Source organism: Coccinella septempunctata, chromosome X (assembly GCF_907165205.1).
Source record: "Coccinella septempunctata chromosome X, icCocSept1.1, whole genome shotgun sequence".
Classification (NCBI taxonomy): Eukaryota; Metazoa; Arthropoda; class Insecta; order Coleoptera; family Coccinellidae; genus Coccinella; species Coccinella septempunctata.
The window spans coordinates 4,890,094-4,917,169 of record NC_058198.1 but is presented as its reverse complement, the minus strand read 5'-3'; the positions used below and the strand labels follow the sequence as shown (position 1 = coordinate 4,917,169).

The window sequence follows — 27,076 nt, the reverse complement described above, 5'->3', positions numbered from 1 at the left end:
CTGCGTAGTTTGAATCGATTAAGTAACGGTTTCCTTCTAAATGAAAATTTTTGAGCTTTAAGAACGCTATTAATTATTGGATCTAACATTAATTTTAGTTTAGCAAAGTTTGCGTAAGCAACCGACTATAAATGTGCCTACAGATTACTCTAACGTGACGTGGGCCTATGTCATAATGCGCATCATTCAAAAATCTAACATCGGATTTTGCGCGGAAGCGTTCAATGTGGGAACGTGGGAATACACGTGTCAACGTCACGTCTGACTAATTTAGCGCTTCCGCAAAAAATCCTATATTAGATTTTCGAATAATGCGCATTATGACTTGGGCCCACTTCACGTCAGAGTAATCTGTTGGCACCTTTAGTGACCAGCTTTTAGCATCATCACGGCCAATTTCTACGAGTATGGACAATTCTTAGAAGCTCAATCACAGTTTCATTTTTCACATACTCTTTCGTATCCTACCGAACAATAATTAATTTTTGTCATTTTTTTTTTACTTTTCTAGGATGGTCATGTTTGATGTAAAAATCGAAAAAAAGTTAATCACTTGTGAAAATATGTATTTTTTTTTGGCCCGCCTAGGTAATTTTTCATTTTATCTGGCCCTCCCTTCAAAAAGTTTGCCCATGCCTGGGCTAGGGCATTGCGTATTTAAATGTGCGAACGAGATGACGATCAGGCAAAATTAGTATTCAGAAACTTGTTTGAGGAATTAATATCGAATTCTACGAGTTGTACCGGCTTGTCCGCGTTATCGACGATGTTAATTTCTTCGCAATAACTTGGTCGCATTAGATGCCGAAGTCCTATGGTATCTGGATGCAGGTCCTGGTGTAGTCATGCTTTTTTCTAAATTAATATGAAGGAATGGTGTATCTATCCGGAATAGAATAATGACAGTAATTTATTAAAAGCTCAGGTTTTACAATCGGTCTCGCATAACGGGAGAATGAACGACGCAAGGAAAAACGAAATATAATGCCAGATGAACATTCCAAAGGTCGGAAGCAGCTAGGGATGCAAACGAAACATCGATGTTTTTGGAAAAATTTTCAACATTGATACGGTTCTTCACAATTTTGCGAAACTTCGTTCAGCGAAAACTGAATAATAATGTTGCACATAGTCATATCTTTCTACTGTTTCGCCTTGTATTGTAAAGTGTTTTTCGTTGTATTGAAGATACTGCTATCGAACAAAATTATGGGTTCCTGTCGTTTTATTGAATTTTCCGCACTTTTTGCCTTCATTTTTAATGGCGATAACCCGAGAATGGCTTTCTCAATCAGCCCAGCTATACGACGATTAAAGTAGCAATTAAAACTTGGGTAATTACTTCCACCATTGCCAGAGGTGGTCTGGAGTGTGTTCAGCGTAGAAGAAAGCGTCGGCAATGGTACATTTGGGTCGGGCATAATTGAGGATCGAAAATTTTCTCCGTTCGTAATCGTACAGCGAAGTTTTATACGGATTACAAAGTACAAACGTCGACAATAGTCAGATGCAAATGAACGCTATATTTGCTTTTCGTCGATTGATGTCAACGACATGTTATATTATCGAGAACCACACACACACACACAAGCAAACAAACCTACATGGATTCACTCAGTATTTTACAGAAACATTTGTTCTTGAAAAAAGTCAATTGCACATGGAAGAAAGTTGTTTTGGTTCTTGTAACGCCAACATAAAAAATTGTCATGTAATAAATAGAAGGAACTAAATTCCGATAATGAAAATCAGTTATTGTACTCTCCCTCAACGAAAATTTGGGTCCTCTATATGGGATTGAACCTTTACCTTTTGCTTTTGTGGGAGTAGCGCCGAAGAAATAAACAAGCTAAGGTTAACGCATATTCTACAAATGGAAATGTAGATCTTGTAATGTTTTGCACTTTCCAAGTAGCAAATGTGAAAGGACCTTGAAATATATACGAATTCGCTGAAACTCGGCGATATGCAGTGTATTCCAAATTATTCGATGAATCAAATGAACATTTCAACCAATTCCCAGAATATATCGCGAATTTCTGATCGGTACATTTATGTAATTTCATTATTTCTGTTGTGTTCTCAGAAAAAGTGACGATCTTATTGTCATCGGTTAGAAGAAACTTATTTTCTTCGGTGAAAAAAAGTGGACGTATCATCTCCCGATGTGTGGCGATAATTATACTATCATTAAAAGGCTCTTAGCGCTCTATGGCGAATAAATGAGCTGATAGCTAACTGTTAGCGTGGGCGTCTATAAAATGGTTCATTTATCCTCCTTGAACGAACTGTAACTCGCTAACTAATTACCATTGAAGATCATAAATGTAAATCATCGAATGTTGGTACATTTCTATTTCGGATGAGTAAAAGGCCGAAGGAAGTTGATAATTAAATCTTGCAGCATTTCACTTCATGCTAAAAGTAAGCACTAATTATGCCGTGTCTTGTCTCTTTCTCGTTAAATTTTTTCGAATCAAATCGAGATGCGTACAGAAGATATACTGATTGGATTGAAGTAATAAGTGTTTTTCTGTTTGACTATATCGAGAAAATGTGGGACAAGCCTTCAATACCTTGGATATTCTCATGTTTGACACTGATATGAAAATTCATTCGTATAAACGTTTGGAAATCATTAAATTGTCCCAGTTCTCATGAAGGGTTATTCGACTGGAATTTAAATTGAACTGAAAACGAGCGTTTTCGAATTTCGCATTCACATCGATACTTCGAACTGTCTGGAAAACGCAGCAAAGCTATTTCATTCGGAAAAATTGCCACAATTTCCCCTTGTTAAAGTTGATGGGATTCTGATTTACCTTGAAATTGAGTTCTTAGTTTAGATGGAAATAATTAAGTCACATTCACATTTATTTCAGTTTTTTTTTCAACCATGAAAACTGGTGTTTAGAAGTATTTCATGAATTCAGGGATTTTTCTGCTCCTTTGTGTATTTATTAAGAGTTTCTTCAAAAACTGTCAAGTCCTTTTCGACTTCTGGAAGAGTTATCAGGTATTACAAGTTCTTCTCTAAGAAAACTTCTTGTAGATCTGCTGTTGAGATTTCAATTTCAACTTGAGCACATTGCATTGAATGGGTCGTCAGTGCGAGGAAATAATCGATTTTATTGAATTATTCATAGGAGAACCAGCATCAATAGTCGCATCTTTGTTATTTCCACAACCGTTACACGTGAGTTTTCGCAGTCATTTTCAGATTTTCTCCATTATTCTTCACGTCCTATTCATACCTGATGAATTCGCGTGACCGGCGTTAATGCATAATTAATTTATTGGGTATTACCAGGATTATTTCCTGAGACTAATCGAAACCAATGCTAGAGTCGGTTACCAACATCTTAATTGAGCACTTTGTATGCCTCTCTACTGTTGAGGATGTTGGTTTTGCAAGTACATATTCATTTAGGACTGTGCTCCCTCCTTCGTATACTTCAAGTAATGGCTGATATCCAATGGAATCTTGTATTTGAACATTGCAGCATTAATACTTCTGAAAAACCGATGTAAATTCGAAATTATTTCAATTAAATATAATACGATCTTTTCAAAGATCGTATTCTGTCCTGACAAATAGCTTATGAATATTTAAAACTTGAGTGAATTGAAGAAAATTTAAAGTTTTTCCATTTTTCATACTTAACTTTCGTAACAAAAACAAGGAAAATTCATATTTTCAAATCATGTTAGTCTTTTGACATAAATACGTGACAATGTCCATAACCATAATCTAATAATGTAGTTGCAGACAAGGAGATCTATTCAATCTTCTGTTATGGATTATAAGTTCATTATACACATATTAGGTGGGAGCTTATTCATTTCATTTCAACGGAATGGTTGAGGAGTTCTGGCATCTGGAATGAACTCATTTATGCACTGAGACAAGTTACCAAATGACCAACGTACGTTATTTTTCAAAATTCGTCGATTAATACAATGCGTCTCACAAAAATACGATTTATGATGCAAATTCAGATCTGCATTATCCTTATTACTACCTACTATCCCGCATAATCACCTGGATATTGTTAACTAATAGCTTATGTAGTTGATAACACACAATTCGTAGGTAGTTTCGGTACAAATGTAGGAGTTATGCGAAGGTAACTATCCGACTTAGAACACATAACTTTTTAGTGGGATTACAGAATTTGGTACACTGAATTCTTATGTTATGCAAATAGATTTCGCAAGAGACGATCACCTCTTCAATTTTGGTTTATCATTCCGAATCAAGAAGCTTGGAACTTGGAATCGAACACTAACAGCCAGTTACAAAATACCTTCAAGTTTGAAACTTCTTTACTCCTACTAAAAAGAGAAACTGAAGGAAACTTTAAATCGATGGGATTTCAAGATTGATTAGGGAACTGGCTATAAGAAATGAATAAACCTTCTCAAATTCATTTTGAGTGTGAAACTTTGAGAACTCGAGGAGTGAAACTTCAACTACAACAATAGATTTCAATTTTCCAAAGCAAAATTGGATTCCAAGGTTCTTAAATCAGTTATGGATGAGCGCATTTAAGGCTCTTCGAGCACAACGCTAGAAACAAAACGTAATATGAAATAAAAAAACAGGAATACCATCCGAAAATATGTATGGAAGAACACGAGTTCGCGTAGTAGTGACATCTAGACCACTACGTCTACTGTCACCTAATGGAATGAATCTTGAACATCCGGTCTAAAAATAATAACATCCACAAGACAGGTCCAGTCTGTGCGTTCTCACAATTCAAGATGCAGAAGGATTATTCGATTTCTTGGGTGAATCGATCGGCCAGCACATGCCCAGTTATCTCTCATTTTATGACATTGAAATTGATTACTCATAACTCATGTTTCATTAATGAGTTTCAAGGAAGGAACACCTCATATTGGATCTATTTTTGAATGGAAAGAAATCCAGACCGTACAGGATGTTCGGTAGACATGCCGCCGGTTTTCAAGAAAACTGGATTGCCCGATCGATCATCCGAAACGTTTTTGGTTGTTGGGTCGAACCGCGCTAATCTTCTATCCAAATTCGAGATTTGATCCCACATAAGGCTTCCTATATAGATTTTCGAAAATAAACATAATCAGCAATGTGGTTCCTCAAAGCATGTAAGATTTTGAAGATTGAGAGTGCATATAGCCCGCAAACATTCGTATTGAAGCTGAGGAGCGATTTTATTGCTGGTGACAGTGTTGGATTTATGGAACTCCAAGTATGAGCTCTCATGAATACTCATTGTATTGAGTGCGAAGTTTCAATGAAACTCTTCGGTACTAAACTCGGAAATACATCATCTAGTTGCACTGTCTTAATTATCCAAGCAGTCGTTCATGAAATCATTAGTCAAATGATGAAGAAAAGCTATCATCATTCCTCACCAGTTGATTCACTCCTGTAGCATAAAGAAGAACGACAATCAATAACTCTCTAGTTAATAAAGATGGAGTGTCATGGAGTTTCTGACGAATCCAGTAAAAGGAAATGTACAATTATTCAAACGCGCGAGTTAAACTGATAACTGCATTACAATAAAGAGATAAATCGTAACTATGGCATTTGAAGAAGCACTTTCATTCCGCTGCTTAGGCATCTATAATGATGTTCGATCTTCATATAGAAAATACCTGCTTTAACACTTGATAGATGATTGAGACACTTCCTAATCATTTATATTCGATGGAGAAACACAAAAATTGCTGCAGAAGCATATTTTTCGAAGTTTACTCGTAATATTTAACAATCTTATCTGTAGTCACCCAGAACTCACTAGTGGTGGATTGAAAAACACAGACGGTTAGAATATTGCTTGCTTCTGATCTATATTTTTTGGATATGGTTAGAAGCAAAGTTCGATGGAGCTCTGATTGAACCAATTCTCTAGGAAGCTAGAGATTTACCCCAGAAAACTGCCCCGTACAGGGATCTGATTGTAGTAACAGCCAAGAGGTGTACATTTCACAAAAAATTTCCATGAAATAAGACATTTTCCGAATTATTTCAGAAGTCGGAGATTTACTCGAGTTTCACCGAATTCAAAAGTCAATTCTGCTTCCTTCCTTGAAAGCATTTCGATGAGGACTTCATTCACTGCTTTTGGTGTGCACTGATCTTGAAATAAATGGCAAGAACGTCAACACCCAACAGGGTGATCGTGGGTGTTTGTAATTGTTTCGCATTGACTCCTGCCTTAGAAGTTGTTACCGACTGTAACCCATTCATATTACAGTATTAATTATAAATAATGCTACTTCCTTTGTGGCTGCATTAATTATTTTTAGATAACAACTGCATTATTCTGTTTTGATTTTTGTATCCTCTTTGAATTTGATTAATTTGCATCGTGCGGATACTGAAAATTTTTAAGCTCATTTATTTGCTCCTAAAAAAATTGGGGAACTTCCATAGAACTCACACAAAATACAGCGGAATAGGGAACTTTTTTGGCGTTAAACATTAATACGAAATTATTTTGCATTTTCAGTTGAAGTTTGAAAATGCTGTGGGCTGCGATGCTAGCAATTATTATTTTTTCGCGGAATGAACTTTGTTCTCCTTTTGGGTGAAGGCGTTGCATTTACTGGAAAACTGCAACTTTTTCTAGGAACAGTTACCTACGTATCACGTTACACAATAGTAGAATATCTGATGGAAATTTGATCAGCCCATTTTGCCTGACGTGAATGACGATTGAGACATGATACTTTGTAACAATTATCATATTTTTTCGCATATTTTGCATGGATTTCTTCTAATCGAGCTTTTGTCCACACGAACTTGGTCGTATTTCAAGCATTACAAAACGTAGTAGTGTCATGTTTTGCTTATGTAAAATAATACGATGGAATTCACACTAGTATGCGGATTTATGTGTCATATGCGAAGGATCAAACGGTTTGCTGTTAGGTTTGAGTCGATTCGAAATCGTTTGGTATCATATCTTGTTTATTCCAAGCAGGAGTCTCAAATTCCCAATGGTAATAACACGGTGCGAGCCAAAAGTGTAGTATTCACGTTTACAATCAGGCCAAGAAAATTAATTTTCCACGTTCTTCGAACCAAATTGTTTTTCATGTAGACATTTCTACCCCGACGAGAATTTGAATTCTTGAAGTACTCTGGATGTTGAAGACATAGTCATAATTCGTTTAACTATTTAATGAGCCGTTGGTTAACGAATGAGAAATCTTGAAATGCCCGAAGTGTTCTCAGTTTTATAATAAGTACTTTGCATATCAGATAATATTCAAAAATCCACAGCGATTATTTGAGATAGGAATCTATGTGAAATATTTCGTAATTAGCAAAATTTCTCCCAACAGAATCATTCTATTTGTTGAATGTGAGGTGTTAGTTCCTGAGGTTCAAATTCTCAGATTTTCACTCCAATAAGAGGATTATAGTGGGTAACAATACAACCTTTCATAGATCAATGAGATTATCGGAGAAAATTGAATAAAATTCATGTTGTAGAAAAATATGACGAACAATGAATTTGGCGATTATTATTTTTCTATTGTCTTCTTCATCATTTGAGTAAATACATAAAGAAATTATCACTAACCATAATTTCTCAACATGAAAATTCTAATTTTTAAATGAATAATTAGTTCGATTCGATAATCGACATCATGGTTGAGTCGAGTGAAAGACCAAGACTGATTGTTGGAACCCGACAATGAAAACAGGAAGTTGAAGGTTGTGTAAATTTTCCCAATTTCTTTTGGAATGATTAATAAAATTTTTTTTGAGGGAGGATTGAGTTAACAATCCAAACAAGTCCATTTTTAAATTTAATTCTGGTTTTCTACAGGAGTAGAAGCTCAAATTCCCATAGGGGAAAGCGGAGTTGTCTTCGACAAAATGAATATATGAATACCTTCCTGGTCGGGAGCTCTTACCTACTCCATTTCATATTCTTAACGTGGGTGTCTAATACGTCAACTGTCTTCTGAACAGTAGATTTAGTTGTCCTTACTCGATGATAGTATATCATATTCAGATAGCTGACGAGAGACAGCGTGAATGATTTTGACCATGCTCACTTGTTCAACTGATAAGTATGAAAGAAGTCGATGGAAACCGGATTTTCAGGCCACCAAGACGCAATAGCGCCTATTTTGTTGATGCACTGCTATTCTAGTCCTCTGTAATGTATATGATTGACACTTGTTCTTTTTATGTTGCCTTCTTTCCAACGTGTACATTCAATTGTAAATGATCTACAGACAGAGCAGTTTTTGCAAGGACCACGAATATTTTAACCACTTCATTATGTGGTGAAATACAAATATCCTTCGTTCACTTCAGTCTGTCTCGAATTCATAAGGAATAACAATTAATCTATTAGGTAGTTTACAAAAATAATAGAAAAAGTGAACCCTATCCTGAATCAAGGTACATAATAAAAATATTCAAGCAAAATCAGCTCTGCGTTGTGGCAACCAATCGATAGATATACCTTCTTCATGATTCCGCATTATTTCTGCCGATCTAATGATCGAAAGAGATGGTTTGAAAAACAAATACGTGATGATTTTCTGCGGTAGAAATGATCACTGTACATGTTTCAATCGGTTCCTCATTTAAATCAATTATTTAGCTAAATCGTTAGTCTCGTTTCACACGTTCTCACGTTTAACGGTAGGTTGACCACGAGAGTCTGCAGATTCAACTCAAAGGTTCCTTATTTCGAGAGTATTCAATATATTCTTAATTTTAATTATTCCTAATGAAAATTGAATAAACATTTTGAATAAAGCGAGCTTCTGCCCTGAGGATCTTAAAATGTTTTTCGCGAGTTCGAGAAGTTTCGATGATATTACCAACTATGCTTGAATTTTTGGTGATTCTTATCCACGAAAGCTAACCTTAAAATCCAACTGCTAATCCAGCTTGGGTCAATTGCCCTAATTAAGTTAGGTCCGCTCCGCTAACTTCGTCAGTTTACACGAAAAAATGCCATATCAGTTCGATAGGATAATTTAATTCAAATAGGTCAGATGTGTTGGAACGAGACTTTTTATCTGAACAGAATGAATTAACAAGGTATGTGAAAATTCTATGTATGTTAAGAAGAGCTCCCCATTAAAATAATCTATGCTGTTAGGGCTAGAAATCCAGTTAGTGTGTTCCGTTAGTCTACATCATAAAACCTTCGGCAACGAATTGTTAGATTATTTTCCCGAGTACTCGTTGAATGCATTCTTAAGAAGATAAATTCTTCAAGTAACCACTAATGTTAAAGCATCTGGACATTGAGTACTCAATGATCTGGCTTAAGGGATGTTGGAATGTAGAAAGCAGTTGGATTTTGGATTGTATAAATAGGGTGTAAAAGTTCTCTCCAGCCAAATATCACAGGCAGTTTGCAAGAAAAAAGTTCTATAGGTATAGTGTATGGTCCAATTGTCTTCCGTTGTAACATTATATTTTGTAACGTTTCCAAGTTCTCCTCAAATAACAGCATCATTTGGAAACTATAATCTTTATCAAAATTAGTTCTATACCATAAAAAAGATTTCCGATTAGAATCATATAGATTCCAAGATACTAAGCTGAATCCGTTCCAAGCAATTTGGTGAGCCTATCTCCCTTCGTTTAGATTTTCCTCGAGATTTTCATCTTGGAAATGGCATTTTACAAAAATTGCAAATTTCAATCTGCGATATCTCCTGTTATATTTGTCTGATCCAATTGGCATTTCCGGTTTCGTAATCAGCGTTGATGAGGCTTTGATCCTAGCACAAAAACTCGGTTTCGAAAATTTCAAATTTTTGGGTCAAAAATGAGCAAGGGGTTAGACCCCCCTAAAATGACATATTTGCACCTCTGTCTAAAAATCAGGTTATCCTACTACTGTCATAGGATATGGAGTGCATAGAAGTTGTTTTGTGGATTCCAGAAAACCAAGCAGTTCGTGTTTCAGTAGAGAATTGCTCTCCAGAGAGCCCTTCAAAGTGAACTCGAAAATGAAAAGTGGAAAAACAAAAAATTCGATTTTCTCGTAAACGGTGTTAGATATTCAAAAGTTTGGTATGGAAATATAGGTTTTCGAATACGCTGAATCTATTCCAAGCAATTTCGTGAGCCTATCTCCCTTCGTTTAGATTTTCATCTTGGAAATGGCATTTTTCAAAAATTGCAAATTTCAATCTGCGATATCTCCTGATATATTTGTCTGATCCAATTGGGATTTCCGGTTTCGTAATCAGCGTTGATGAGGCCTTGATCCTAGCACAAAAACTCGATTTCGAAAATTTCAAATTTTTGGGTCAAAAATGAGCATGGGGTTAGACCCCCCTAAAATGACATATTTGCACCTCTGTCTAAAAATCAGGTTATCCTACTACTGTCATAGGATATGGAGTGCATAGAAGTTGTTTTGTGGATTCCAGAAAACCAAGCAGTTCGTGTTTCAGTAGAGAATTGCTCTCCAGAGAGCTCTTCAAAGTGAACTCGAAAATGAAAAGTGGAAAAACAAAAAATTTTATTTTTTCGTAAACAGTGTTGGATATTCGAAAGTTTGGTATGAAAATATAGGTTTTCGAATACGCTGAATCTATTCCAAGCAATCCCGTGAGCCTACCTCCCTTCGTTTAGATTTTCATCTTGGAAATGGCATTTTTCAAAAATTGCAAATTTCAATCTGCGATATCTCCTGTTATATTTGTCTGATCCAATTGGGATTTCCGGTTTCGTAATCAGCGTTGATGAGGCTTTGATCCTAGCACAAAAACTCGATTTCGAAAATTTCAAATTTTTGGGTCAAAAATGAGCAAGGGGTTAGACCCCCCTAAAATGACATATTTGCACCTCTGTCTAAAAATCAGGTTATCCTACTACTGTCATAGGATATGGAGTGCATAGAAGTTGTTTTGTGGATTCCAGAAAACCAAGCAGTTCGTGTTTCAGTAGAGAATTGCTCTCCAGAGAGCCCTTCAAAGTGAACTCGAAAATGAAAAGTGGAAAAACAAAAAATTCGATTTTCTCGTAAACGGTGTTAGATATTCAAAAGTTTGGTATGGAAATATAGGTTTTCGAATACGCTGAATCTATTCCAAGCAATTTCGTGAGCCTATCTCCCTTCGTTTAGATTTTCATCTTGGAAATGGCATTTTTCAAAAATTGCAAATTTCAATCTGCGATATCTCCTGATATATTTGTCTGATCCAATTGGGATTTCCGGTTTCGTAATCAGCGTTGATGAGGCTTTGATCCTAGCACAAAAACTCGATTTCGAAAATTTCAAATTTTTGGGTCAAAAATGAGCAAGGGGTTAGACCCCCCTAAAATGACATATTTGCACCTCTGTTTAAAAATCAGGTTATCCTACTACTGTCATAGGATATGGAGTGCATAGAAGTTGTTTTGTGGATTCCAGAAAACCAAGCAGTTCGTGTTTCAGTAGAGAATTGCTCTCCAGAGAGCCCTTCAAAGTGAACTCGAAAATGAAAAGTGGAAAAACAAAAAATTTGATTTTCTCGTAAACAGTGTTGGATATTCGAAAGTTTGGTATGAAAATATAGGTTTTCGAATACGCTGAATCTATTCCAAGCAATTTCGTGAGCCTATCTCCCTTCGTTTAGATTTTCATCTTGGAAATGGCATTTTTCAAAAATTGCAAATTTCAATCTGCGATATCTCCTGTTATATTTGTCTGATCCAATTGGGATTTCCGGTTTCGTAATCAGCGTTGATGAGGCTTTGATCCTAGCACAAAAACTCGATTTCGAAAATTTCAAATTTTTGGGTCAAAAATGAGCAAGGGGTTAGACCCCCCTAAAATGACATATTTGCACCTCTGTTTAAAAATCAGGTTATCCTACTACTGTCATAGGATATGGAGTGCATAGAAGTTGTTTTGTGGATTCCAGAAAACCAAGCAGTTCGTGTTTCAGTAGAGAATTGCTCTCCAGAGAGCCCTTCAAAGTGAACTCGAAAATGAAAAGTGGAAAAACAAAAAATTTGATTTTCTCGTAAACAGTGTTGGATATTCGAAAGTTTGGTATGAAAATATAGGTTTTCGAATACGCTGAATCTATTCCAAGCAATTTCGTGAGCCTATCCCCCTTCGTTTAGATTTTCATCTTGGAAATGGCATTTTTCAAAAATTGCAAATTTCAATCTGCGATATCTCCTGTTATATTTGTCTGATCCAATTGGGATTTCCGGTTTCGTAATCAGCGTTGATGAGGCTTTGATCCTAGCACAAAAACTCGATTTCGAAAATTTCAAATTTTTGGGTCAAAAATGAGCAAGGGGTTAGACCCCCCTAAAATGACATATTTGCACCTCTGTCTAAAAATCAGGTTATCCTACTACTGTTATAAGGTATGGAGTGCATAGAAGTTCTTTTGTGGATTCCAGAAAACCAACTAGTTCGTGTTTCAGTAGAGAATTGCTCTCTAGAGAGCCCTTCAAAGTGAACTCGAAAATGAAAAGTGGAAAAACAAAAAATTCGATTTTCTCGTGAACGGTGTTAGATATTCAAAAGTTTGGTATGGAAATATAGGTTTTCGAATACGCTGAATCTATTCCAAGCAATTTCGTGAGCCTATCTCCCTTCGTTTAGATTTTCATCTTGGAAATGGCATTTTTCAAAAATTGCAAATTTCAATCTGCGATATCTCCTGATATATTTGTCTGATCCAATTGGGATTTCCGGTTTCGCAATCAGCGTTGATGAGGCTTTGATCCTAGCACAAAAACTCGATTTCGAAAATTTCAAATTTTTGGGTCAAAAATGAGCAAGGGGTTAGACCCCCCTAAAATGACATATTTGCACCTCTGTCTAAAAATCAGGTTATTCTACTACTGTCATAGGATATGGAGTGCATAGAAGTTGTTTTGTGGATTCCAGAAAACCAAGCAGTTCGTGTTTCAGTAGAGAATTGCTCTCCAGAGAGCCCTTCAAAGTGAACTCGAAAATGAAAAGTGGAAAAACAAAAAATTTGATTTTCTCGTAAACAGTGTTGGATATTCGAAAGTTTGTTATGAAAATATAGGTTTTCGAATACGCTGAATCTATTCCAAGCAATTTCGTGAGCCTATCCCCCTTCGTTTAGATTTTCATCTTGGAAATGGCATTTTTCAAAAATTGCAAATTTCAATCTGCGATATCTCCTGTTATATTTGTCTGATCCAATTGGGAATTCCGGTTTCGTAATCAGCGTTGATGAGGCTTTGATCCTAGCAAAAAAAATCGATTTCGAAAATTTCAAATTTTTGGGTCAAAAATGAGCAAGGGGTTAGACCCCCCTAAAATGACATATTTGCACCTCTGTCTAAAAATCAGGTTATCCTACTACTGTTATAAGGTATGGAGTGCATAGAAGTTCTTTTGTGGATTCCAGAAAACCAACTAGTTCGTGTTTCAGTAAAGAATTGCTCTCTAGAGAGCCCTTCAAAGTGAACTCGAAAATGAAAAGTGGAAAAACAAAAAATTCGATTTTCTCGTAAACGGTGTTAGATATTCAAAAGTTTGGTATGGAAATATAGGTTTTCGAATACGCTGAATCTATTCCAAGCAATTTCGTGAGCCTATCTCCCTTCGTTTAGATTTTCATCTTGGAAATGGCATTTTTCAAAAATTGCAAATTTCAATCTGCGATATCTCCTGATATATTTGTCTGATCCAATTGGGATTTCCGGTTTCGCAATCAGCGTTGATGAGGCTTTGATCCTAGCACAAAAACTCGATTTCGAAAATTTCAAATTTTTGGGTCAAAAATGAGCAAGGGGTTAGACCCCCCTAAAATGACATATTTGCACCTCTGTTTAAAAATCAGGTTATCCTACTACTGTCATAGGATATGGAGTGCATAGAAGTTCTTTTGTGGATTCCAGAAAACCAAGCAGTTCGTGTTTCAGTAGAGAATTGCTCTCCAGAGAGCCCTTCAAAGTGAACTCGAAAATGAAAAGTGGAAAAACAAAAAATTTGATTTTCTCGTAAACAGTGTTGGATATTCGAAAGTTTGGTATGGAAATATAGGTTTTCGAATACGCTGAATCTATTCCAAGCAATTTCGTGAGCCTATTTCCCTTCGTTTAGATTTTCATCTCGGAAATGGCATTTTTCAAAAATTGCAAATTTCACTTGAGAATTCCTCAAGACCGAACGGTTGCGCCGAGATGGATGAACTTCTCAGATTTATTACTAGAAGAATTTCTCTATCAAAATATGTATCACATTCAGGTCTACGATAATTATTCTGGAAGAAAAACTACTCGAAAGCTGACCTTCGAAAATTTCCCAAAAAGTTGGGTTCAGTTAGAATTTCCTCAAGACCGAACGGTGCGCCGAGATGGGTGAAATTCTTAGATTTATCACTAGAAGAATTGCCCTATCAGAATATGTATCACATTTAGATCTACGATAATTATCCTGGAAGAAAAACTACTCGAAAACTGACCTACGAAAAATTCCCAAAAAGTTGGGTTCAAGACCGAACGGTTGTGCCGAGATGGGTGGGGTATGATATATACAGTCGTAGGATATCTCAATCCTTTTGTCTTATGTTAGTTAGAATGATAATTTGAATAACCTGAAGGCCTCTTCTACCGACATTCCACGTGTAATACGTTAAAGAGGCGATAAATCTAAAACCAAATTGGATTCTTTCCACGGACGTTTGAGGAAAGTTCTTCAGTTCGCTAATTCATGAATAAATGAGAATAATTAATTTTTCTCCGTGTGCCTTGTCAAATATTCAAATGTATTATATAACAATGAATTCCTTAAGCGGCTTCGCATTTGTGTGACTGTTTGTGTGTGTGCAAGACAGGTCGTGTGGACTGTGGTTGACGCGCACAGCGACTTCATTCAATAGCAGATCATTTTTCCTCCGGTGTGCGTGCTAACACAGCGTGCGTTGTTGTGCTTTGGCGACTTCCAATCGGTTCGTGTCTCGGAGAACTGCGTTTTGTGTGTTTTCAGTGAGTGGAAATCGTAATGGACCTCTGGGACCAATAGTTGTCGAAAAAATTGTGAATCGCAATTGAATAAATACAGGTACAGTTCTGTATCAGTCGGGTGTTCATACGAAAAATTGTCTTAACAGAAAAACCGAAAATATACTTGAGTTTGAATGAGACCATCATCCCCGAACATAAACAGCTTTTCAGGATTTTTATCGGAAACTACAGCACGCAACACTATGGATTGGGTAGGAAAAATTAGTTAAATCCGACTCGTTCTCAGGATTGAGATTGAAAAGTGTTAAAAAATAATTTCTTAGAAACTATCGATGCTGTAGAAACGAAAATCGAAATATGTATGTATGTATTGTTTAGCCCACCCCATCAAACCTACGACATAGGTTGGATTTTTTTATATTGCACGCGAAATTGTTACAGAAAATCTAGATTTTAAGCGAAGCTCACTCGAAAGTAATAAAAAATGTCTGGAATTTTATGGACTGTTCCATAATATGATTTTCTATAAGAAAACCAGGTATTTTCCGCAGATTTGAAAAGTACTGGCTGCAAAAGTGCAGGCCTGAAGCATTATGAAATGCATGAAAATTGAAATCATTCAACATAAAAAATATCCATGCATAATTCATGAATTTTCAATTGAGCAACACTCATTCGAGCATTTTGTTTATCAAATCCGCAATACAATCAATTCAATAGCTGTTGAATGTAATGTAAAGTTGTTTACTCAATATTAATCAACAAATAAAGTTTACGATCTTTGCAACTGTTTCGAATAAATTTTTTCATTTGGGGAATTGAAAAAATCAGATGGTGCAGCATCCAACGTAATAATTCGAAATATCGAGATGGAACTAAAAATATTCATAATACAAAAATCTTCATTGTGCGTTCTTTCCTTAGGGAGAAGGTTCTATGCTGTTATTTTCTCTTCTGATCAATTTAAGATATCCTAGCATTCGCTGAAAATTAATTCTCCGGTAAATACTGTCTATAAGACTGAATTCATGTTTTCACAGTCTCGCTGCTGCTTATACAGCAGTTCAATATTACAGTAATGAGCGACGGTTTTCTTCTAATTACGTTACTCTTAAGCCATAATTTACATTCGTACGATTTCCGACAATTCTCGTCATTTGAAGCAGGTAAATACTGTTTCTATCGAAACTTCAAAAATCGACCGATGCATCGTACACTTTGTTAATTTTTAAAATACGGATGGAAATCGTGTTCGCTCTGCCGCTTCCACAAGACACGATATTCCAATCTACCTGAAATTAACACCGACGAAACATTTACAGCGAAAAATGCTGAATTTCAGATGGAAAATCACGTAAGCTGACATACAATTTACGTGATTCCGAAAGGTCGTAACTCTCACGAAAATATGTAATTTCATCGCGAATTGTAGCACAATGGGAGGTGAAAATAATCAGAAATAATCATCCTGGAGTTTCGCAAGTTCGCCTAGATGAAACGAGCGAAAGGGAGCCTTGTGGGATGAGGCTGGGCAGATTCTGCATGCACTGAAAAGAAGGAAATTCCTGAAATAAAAAAATATGCCGCACTGCAAAGCGAACTTCATGGGAAGTAACGAACACTGAATTCTTCTGAGTATTTGATAGAAATATAATAAATTATCAAGTAACCTTGATAATTGAGCACCCTGTATTATATACTACGATAGCTATCGCCATAATCTGGTTGATGATCTTGAAAAACTTCTACACAGGATTTATTTTACTATTTTCTCAGAGCATTTGCTAGCTTGATTAGCATGTACCATTGCACGACATTCGAAAAAAATCGATGTAGGTCTAGCGGTTTGTCTGGAAAGTTTCGTGAAAGTCACGTTTGGGAATTGTACATAATTTACCCTGAAATTTCGAACTTATTCTACGTATAAGAACTTAATCGGGGTGAAAAAATTCATCCAAGACGTCACGTCACCACGAACAGTAGTATTTTTAGGAAACTTGAAATTTTTGAAATGATAATTTTGTATCAGAATTCTGATATAGTTATTAATTTCCTTTTTTCGAACGAAATCATATACCAACACTCAATACTTCCAATATTACCATACGGCAAGAATGGATACTTGATTAGAATTTCAATCAGAAACTCTTCACACCCAAAAATTCATCAGTTTCGTTGAACCCTAGAATCGATGTTAACTTCTTCGATTGTATCATGTCACGCAGTTCTAGGAGCAGCTAAAAGAAAATCAGAAAAGAGCCTTCTGATCATTGTGGAATGTTTTATAACTGCTAAATTTCATCCTTCTGTGATTAAAAGTAATTTGCAACTTATAATTTTTCTTTCAATCTTCTTGATTGGCTTGTTTTAGGAGATGTAGACAATATTTTCCAAACATAAATATAAATAACTCAGCCTGGAATGTAACCTTTCCATAATTTCAGAAAAAAGAGAAGCCTTCTCCAGGTTTCAAATATAATTCGTTGAAAAATGCGTAGATTTCCTTGAATTGGATAAGAAATATAAAAAATTCGACTGTGAAGTTGCACTTCATCCTGAATAATATAATTCTTGTCGTGTTCTTTCCTGTGGAATATACTTACATATATTGCTGCATTAATATCTAAAAATTAGACATTTCATGTGGCAACTTTTGTAGTTTTGAGGTATAAAAATGCGTGAACTAGCAATAATTTTGAATGCTAAATAGAAAAAGCCTTTTATTTTAAAGCAGAACCACAATTAACCATATTTTATCCAACACAATATCTAAATATAATAGAAACACTTTCATTTCATTTTTTCCAGATATGTAAATATTATCTTCGAGCCAATAATTGTTGTTAATCGAATACTTTCTTCAATATGATTTTCAATTCACTCAATCTCTCAATTGAACATAATTCGACCAGAATAAAGCTTAAAGATCGTTTCTTTGCTCGAATCTTCACTGCTACCTTGCTCTTCAATAACATTTCCACTCATTTTCGATCTAAAAACCAGGTTCTCGGTTGGAAAATCACCTCAAATTACCATTACACGTCCATATCAGATCCCAATACCATTATTCTTAATAAAAACATCATTTATTCCTCTGTATTTCCAATATTTCTCATGTAAACAGATCGCTAACACTGCAATTTTGACATAAAAAAGTGAGGTTAACTGAAAGAGCCGCAACAAGTGCGACACGTATGCAGTGTTACCAACCGCATTTCTATGGTTCCAATACGCGATCTGTCAGGCGGCCTATTTCTGTGTTATGATTTCATTCATGGATTGCCCTTCCGTTCATAAAATTCGCTACAACCTTACGAGGTCGTATTCTGTAGTACTCAAGGACGTTCAAGTTGTAAAATTGATCATTGACTATTTCATTCATAACACTTCCCCGTTTCTATTGCTGGTTCATTCATGAACGAAGGTATTGATGTGGAAATTCCAACGTGTTTTTTTGAAATTGTTCAGAAGGTGGTTATTATTGACTGCATTGCTACTAAATAATTATTCTAGCTGAATTATCATGGATTATTATTATTTTAATATATTGGTATGAGAAATACAATTGAAAAATATGAAACTTTATATAAAAAATTATGAGAATGTAAAAGAATTGTTTGGAATATCACTACTATATAAAAATTAACGAAAGTAGTGAATCTTTTTCTTTATTATTGGCTGTTTTGACGGCAGAGATGAATCGGCTGAAAGTTGGCCAAATCCGATCTCATTTCCAGTAAGACTGGCACCTTTTTGTCTCCACAGAACGAGGGGTTATCGGTGCGATGTGCCAATTTCATCTTCCGATAAACTTGCGGCACGAAATTTTCGCAAGGGACGCAAGACACAAAGCATCGTATTCAGGCCAGCTCGCATTGAGCGCGGCATGAAAACGATCGGTAATTCCACTCAAGATATCGCCAGATCGGATCATGGGGACTTTTTCACGTCTATTTGAATGCGGCCCGGATCATATCTGACGAGTAAGCGTTTCACAAACGACGACATTTTTTTCGCCCGTCCTGTTTATGCGACTATTAAATCGACTGTGTGCAGGTCCTATCGTAGAATTATCGTTTAAAATGTTAATAAACCCCCTTTCTACGTGCCTTTATTGTAAACAATTAGGTTATTGCGTTTTCTATGAACGCCTGAGAGCCATAATTCGCGGTCCTTCGAAACAATAGACGCAGATGTTGGTCGATTTGTTTTGAAATGTTTCTGAGGGAACAACTGGAGGCGCATCCAGTTTGGACGGGAAATAATGCAGCATTGTTTTGACTACTGGTTGAAGCCTAGCAAGAGCGATTTCAACAATTAAATATAGGAAGAACTGCTGCTTATTTAACAGTGAAGTTTGAATTTCCAAAGTCAGAGACGATAGTCGATTTTACATTTTCCAGATTAGATTTTCTTCGAGAACTTAGATAAAATGCCTTGAATTTCGAGACATACGAGCTTATTTTACCCATTAGAACCTAACCATGCAATAAATTGATGTATTTTGCCATTTCTTTTCAGATCCCTCATCGAAAATGATCCCTGATTACATCCTCTGACAATGGGAAGTTGAGAATTAACGATTCCTTCAGCCTCTCATTTCACCATATATATTATATCAAACATATTCATTATATCAACCAATGAGGAAATTCCTTTTTCCACATCCTACCTTCGGCCATACAATGTACGGCCAGTCCAACACCTTCTCATTTTTTCTGGTCTTAAATGAATTCCGCCCCTAAATTATGTGCAGTACGTCGAACATCGATTTTATCTACGATCTCGAATAACATATCAGTTAACTCTCCAAGGCTTCTATCGTCGCTCTTTTTAAGGCTTGAAACTGTTCGTAAGATTATAGTTGCCGCCTTGCTTATATGTAACTTTTTTTAATTTTTTTCCAGACCGATGAATATCCAGGAACAGGAGGGGAGACTCGAGGAAGATGAAATAGGTGAGTTAGTTGAAGATTCAAAAGGATTTCTGAGTTATTTTTAGACCTGATATGTTGATTTTATAAAATGGAACTTGCGACGATATTTGGGGCTTACTTTCTTTTGAGTCTCAAACAAGCGTTAGTTTTTTCCGTGTAAATTTTACAAGTGGACGTTTCCTAACAAGGTTCCAACCTTGACCAATGTGCAAGCGAAACTATATTTCAAAATATAGAATGAACAATTAGGTGTTGAACCTAATAAGCGTACAACTAGAAACTGGTATTCATTTGTCTTCCTTATTGGGAAATAATTGTAATTCAAATCAATCCGCTGAATTCAATGAAGAGAAAAAAATACATGATTCATTCATGTTCTTTATTTAGGTGGAGAGCGCTTAGCCATGCAAAGTTGAAAGTAGATACAATTCTTCTCTCAATAAAACACCGAACGATGTGCAATACTCCCCAAAATTTCAAGTGATTTTTACAGAACCCGACTTCATAAACTTCAATTTTATCTAGACTATAACTTGTTCAGTTCGCGTCTTCACCCCCATCCAGAGCCACCCCTCAAAGTATTGTAGCTCGAGCGACACCCAAAGGTCATTTAATTTTTTCACTCCCATGGGAAACGATTTGTGTAGAAAATATAGAACCGGATTTTCTCTTCATTCGTAATTAGTTTTTGGACAGTATTGAAGGATAATTTGGGTCATTCTTCTTTAACCTCCTTTATATTATTCAAATGTTATTTTTAGGCCACATAGTTTGAAGAAACTGCTCCTGACAAATAGCTAGTAACTACTTAGGCAGAAAAAAATCCGTTTTTTCATTCCTCGTGTTTCAGATATTGGGAGACGGAACCCATGAAAAGTATTCGTTTATATTGTGTTAAATTTTTGCCTGATCTATGAATTCTAAATCAGACTCCCCATCTTCAATTAAGCACTTGGAAATTATTCATCAGTTTGAATTATGGCTTCCTCTTCGTGTAACTTTTGAGGCATGCGCTCTTTCTGTTATTCATTTCTCAAAATATAAATACAATTAAGATAGTCGTAAACTGTATTCTGGAACGACTTGTCGGTGATCCCTGAAGCGTTCAGTGTGGCAGCTCTGGCGTTTTAACACTTCCGTTTCCCAAGTGAACCTCTTGGGAAATTGTAGAATTCATTTGTTCTATTAATTGCCCCATTCGATTAGATTTCGTCCGTTCCATGGCACTATTGAGAATTTCAGATTTGATTATGCGTTCCCGTTTGTAGATCACCGAGGTGAACGATCTGAAAACTGCGTCTGACGTTGACAGCGCTTTTTTCCCGCGATATTTTCACACCGGGTACCGACAGAGGATAATGAGGTGTGCATAAACACGATTGATTCGTATACGAATCGAATTTAGGTCACTGAGTCGATTCCAGCTGAAAACACGTTTTATTGTGCCGGAAGAAAATGCACCGACATCGAGTCCAGACGTACTTGTAAAAAAATTGCATTCAAAGCATGAACCTGACGACTTGATTCATTTCGGTCAACAAAAAGCGAATTGCCAAAAACGAAATCGTCAAAACAATTCGAGTTATGCTGTAGTATCCATTTAACTCCGCAGGTGACCTTCTTCAGTGGTACACTTGTTGAAAATTTGTTCCCGTTTTCGATGAAGAAATATTCTAGCTATTTCACGAACTATTTGTACGAGGAGTCCGTCAAAAAATAAGATTCGTGCGAAAAATGAATCTTGAAGGTACTCAGGTGGTCTGGCAGAAAATAAATCGAGTCTCCCCACAACCACAATATTCGCTTGAAAAATTGAATGTTGAGGAGAAATTGAATCTGCGAAATATAACCGAAATTGATATCATACTTATTGGCTAAATTGAATGACCAAATCGCATCAGTTAAGTAACGGATATTTTCGAATTTTCGGGTAAAACGTTTTAATTGCTTCACCACCATTCATTGGATGATTGTTATATTATAATTTCTGATGATAAAAAGGGTTATCAGAAAGGTTTTAATTCCATCCAATCATCTGTGAGTCTGGACAACTCCGTTGTAATCTGAACTAACTTTGATATACATCCAATTTTCGAATTCTCACAACAAAATCCATTAAAGTGAGTTGATATTTTATCCAAATTTGACCAATTGAGGTATATTCGATGAACAGCTGGAAAAATGGCATAAAGGAAAGCTATAACTCATTTAACAGTTATTACTTAACGAAAAAAGATATGGCTTTAGTGCTAGTAAAAAGAGCTGCGAGCTATTCGGGATATAATGACAACTAAAAACACTAACTTGATAAATGGCCGATTGTACTCGAATCAGGTTATCATACCATGTAATTTAACAACATCTGATACGCTTGAAAATGTGATTTGTATATCCCACGAGAAAAGCATCGGAAAAACGGCAACATTCATATGCATCTAGGATAACGGTAATTTCTACAGTTGAAATATATCGACAATCATCTTTATAAGATTCCAAGCACTCGTAAGCTACATTTTAACGTGTAACTATCGCTTAGCGAAGTATTTGAAAGTTTGCCTTTTTCGTTTATTTAAATGCCGTACTGGGATCAGAACCCAATCAATTGACTATTAAATGAAGCGTTCGCATATCTCCTTTCGGCCGTTTCAACTGCTCCAAGTGTCCGAATTCCATGTAACTACTACCCTGATTTGTAATATGTCCAAATACGTTCATTTTCACTTTCTTATGTTACTTAGCACGAACGTTAAGTCAACGGTGAAAACTGTAAAAGTATGTCTCAAAAATTACGCAGAAAAGAAACCGATCCTATCTTCCATAATTGCAGCTCATCTCGACTGAAATTAATCAGGAAAATATTCGGATTCCACCCAGTTGGGAATTTCATGTGGCCATTTTATGAATAACCGACTGCACTTCTGAAAATTCAGTGATCACTGAAGCTTTGGACAGATGCGCACAGACAGATGAAAGAAAAACTATCGTTTTTCTCCAATCAAAACAAATGATCGAAATACATGGTGAGCCTATGACTCGTACTAATATTTCAACAGTAGATTCTTGAGGTCAAAAGAGACACTTTTTTTCCTTACCATTTTTTCCGAATCAGCTCGGTTTGAAAGAAACAGACTAGTGGTTATTTTATGTCAGATTTCAGTGTGTCTTTTATAACAGCACTGCTAGTCAGATACAGCAATATCTCGATAAATCCACCAAAAAGGCTACGTTTCCTCAAAAGTGAATATGTTTTCCAAATTCCCTCTACAAGGCAGAATATGCCATCGTCAGTCCAGTTCAGAGTATTGAAAATGTTTAATTTTTTGCAAATTTCTCTCTTCCTGTAAGTAGGACAAGATTCTACTATGAATTCTAAACGACCCTATTGTTTCTAGCCTTGTTTAGGCAATTTTTTCACGTTAGCTGTTACATGAAAACGGCTGTTTCAGGGCCGAAGATAAATTTTTGTCTGCCAGCGCAATGCATTTCTCGGATTTTCATATAAGGCAAGTGGGATACAAAATAATCGCGCTTAACAATAAATTCAAACATTGTGAGGTCTCTTGGTATTCTGTTTCCAACTTGCCGCTTTCAAATAGCACACCGCTCATTTCAATCGGGCACATACCGTGTGTATATACTTCGGCATAATCAATCTAGCATTTTGACACATCGCAATGTCAAAAGGCGCGATGCCGTATTAATCATATTGCAATTAAGATCGGATCGCAGCTTGTCATTCAATAACCGTATGATGCCTTCTGATCGGACCTATTCTCGTGTATATACAGTGCGAACAAGTTGCTTTCTCACCCTCGCTGGAAAAAAGTCGATTGTAGCGGAAATTATTGATTGAAATGGCAGTTTATGCATCGCCGTTTTACGAATGCCCGAGGTGTAAATAAGTGTCTAACAGTTCTCGTATTTGTCACACGTTAACTTTGACTTGACCCCGACGAATGTCGACATATTTGACCTGGTTTTTGAGTCTCCACAAAGAAGGAGACAAACGTCATGCTATCGCCGGATTTTATTTATTTCCATGACACACGTGCTCGTTTCCCATCAAAAGCAGGGGATGATTTGTGTCTTACTTTCGGGTGATTTATTTATTTCTCCCTGAGAAGAATCTGTTCAATAATTGAACCATTCTTTAAATATTATTTCGTTCAAAACCTTCGGTAGCATGCTCATTAGTTGCTCGTTTATCATTATCAAGTAGGCTCCTATTGAGAATAAGCGAGAGATTAATTATGAAATATAAGTCATAATATGTCGTATAAACTGCAACTTCCTTAATATCTCGCGCCATCCTGGCAGCTCTATTACTTCATTTAACCGGGACAATAGCCTCGTAAAATCGGGAATATCAGAGCTATATCGATTGCTGTTAGATCGTAAAAGGGATCGTTAAATATTTGTCCATGTGTGGTGCGTTGTGTGGGCAATAAGGAATTATCCTTTGTTTTTAGTGCCGCCGATTTGATAACTGTTTACAGTTCCCAAATCAAATGTTTTGATTGGCGTAATAACTTAAATGTATCATCTCATAAACCTTATCGGATAAAAATATTATAACGATCCTTATATTTCCTTTTGTTATATATATAGGACTTATTTATAGTAAGTGAAGAGGGTCAACGAATTTGTTTTGATACTATAACCGCAAAAAATGGACATCTGAGCGATAAGGAAAATCGATTTGAGATTTAGAAGAAGAATTAGATCAAGTGATAATCCCTTTTGGATGTAGCACTCTTAAAATTTTTGAACAATGCATTTTCTCCTCGTTAAGAATGAAACATATCAGTTTTGAACTGCATTTAAATTGTTTACATTTAACTATCTCTAGTTGTGCTTTCGATGTCAGCGGATAATACGAATGTTCACTGAAGCACAGCCTTATTTTTACGAAGTCTGTGAACATGGTACGGTGAAACTGAAATAGACCCTAGGTGTACTTGTTTGTTTTAATTAATGAATTTGTTCAAACTAATTAAAAGTTGATTGCAGTCATAATTCTTTGGGAAATCGATATATTTTATGGGACGAAAAATATCCGACTCTCCAGTAGAAGGAGGTTGTGGAATTACAGAATGGCAGCGGTTCAAAGATCGAAGAGTTTATTTCCATCATTTTGGTTTTTTCTCTTGTAAACTACGATGTTAAAATGATTCATATAAACTACATATCTATGGTAACAAAAAACATTGTAGCATTGTCCCATAATGTTGGCATACGACTGCTTCATTATCTGGGAATTCATCGACGTCTTTATTTATGGTTATGAAACTTTTGAATTCTCCTAACAGTTACATCAAATTATTTCTCATACAGAAATTTTATGTTTCACCGATTCGCACCTGGAGAATAGCCCCATTCAAAGTCGTATGCCACTTAGTGGCTTGAAATTTAACGATAATCTGTCTGCCTGAAGATGCTCATTGAACATTATTCGAATTGTTGAAAAGTAATAGATTACTTGACATTGTGTGTTGTGATGACCTTTGATTAACACTTGTAAGCACTTGAATATACGGGGAACCGGTTTAAAATTGCGTATCGTCATACGAAATTTTGTTCGTGGTTGAGTCGGTGAAAGAGGAAATGAGAATTGTCTTATATACCGTACCTATAATTAGTAAATTTCCATTCTTCGATCGTCAATTCATGCATGCGTTTGTATGACATGATCTGTATTCAGTCTGGTGGAATAAATTCCGCAATTTGTCCATTTAATCTTTCGTTCTTAGTTCGTCTTACTCGACAGAGGTTATTTTCTGATAAATTCATTCTACAGTTCGATATGTCCAAAAAAAATAAACTGTAAATAATTTGAATGGTTTCTATTTAGAAATTCCCCTGTTTCGTTTTGAATGTGACATACATGTAGGCTTTCAACCCTATGTTTCAATATGCTTTCTATTCTTGATGATTCTAATAGTGATTCAAGTCAAATATTCGTCCAAATTTCACCAGATGCTCGAAATTGATCGTCATTTAAACAGCAATATGATTCATCTCTTCATTCAATATCCGGAGAAAACCAAATGTTCTCTATTGGTGAGCAGAGTGACAAAGCAGTTCTGCTTGACTACTGAATTCCTTCAGCTGCTCGATTCAATTAAATTGTAACTTAGTCCGCCTCAGTTGAATCTGGACCACCCGGTATATAATTCACTGTGAAAGAATTGAAAATCTTTCTGTATAAGATACAGTTGAAGGCAGTGAGACTTTGATGGATCACTGAAGCATATCTAACTGGCAAACTTGAGCTTTATTCAATTGCCTCTTACTTCAGCATATACATGAAAAAAGTTGGGTGTATTGAAAAGATGGTAGGAAGAATTTTTTCGCGAATTAACTCTTCCTCTTAGTTTTCAATCGAGATTTCACATTTTCGTTTTGATTCATACAACAGGAAAATGACTATCAAATCTTGAGGGATATTTATCGAATAAAATGACGAAGCTAAAGTTGAAAGTTCGTGATTGTCGAGGAAATGATCTGGATATTCGCGAGTATAGAATCCAGTTCCGTTCGGTTGAAAACGATAACTCTCATGTACCATTCCATCAACCATCCTCCTGCTTGAAGATTCCAATCTTAGGCACATTAAAGGCTTATCTTGACACTTTTTCTTTCTCAGCGGCGTATTTTCTAAACGAGAGGGAGAGGAATAGATCTCTAGCTCCGCAATCAAGTGGGCTTGGATAACTATTTTCGTGAAATCTAAAATTTCAAGTAGGTTAACCTGTCTTGGAGATATGCACGAAAATGCCGGTTTGTGTATTTGATGAAAGGTAGATAGATCTACATACGGCTAAAATTCGCTTGGGGCCCAATCTGTGTTGTTCTTTACGCAAGTCGTGACCGGAGTGTCCAGCCAGGCTAGAATTAACAATGAGTAACTACCGACACTTCATTTCGCTATTTTTTTTTAGGACGCATTCATTATTCTTTTCAAAATCTGATCCCCGATAACAATGAAGTGAACGCTTGTATTATCTCCACCAACAGAATTTTTCTCGTCCTCTCAAATTATGCACGACGAGACGTCTTAACAGGTTGCCTTTGTTTTTCATGGCTCCGTTCAACGACGAAGTCGAAGAAATAATATTACTTTAACGAGGTTCCATTAGAGCGAGCGAGACACTTCGTATAATCCAAAAAAGTCCATTATTCTTCGGGAGATTATTGAAAAA

The 27,076-nt window shown here is 36.0% G+C and overlaps 1 protein-coding gene across 4 annotated transcripts in view; it reads left to right on the top strand.

Moving 5' to 3' along the window:
- LOC123321698 overlaps positions 1-27,076 on the top strand; it is a 125,229-nt gene that overhangs the window by 7,698 nt on the left and 90,455 nt on the right. For 2 of the 4 annotated variants that reach the window (XM_044909425.1, XM_044909428.1), the window contains one exon: positions 19,846-19,895. The gene's annotated coding sequence lies outside the window, so the exon portion shown is untranslated. Of the gene's footprint in view, positions 1-14,850; positions 15,036-15,113; positions 15,190-19,845; positions 19,896-27,076 lie in introns of those variants that run through there. The other 2 variants (XM_044909426.1, XM_044909427.1) reach the window with 2 other exon arrangements.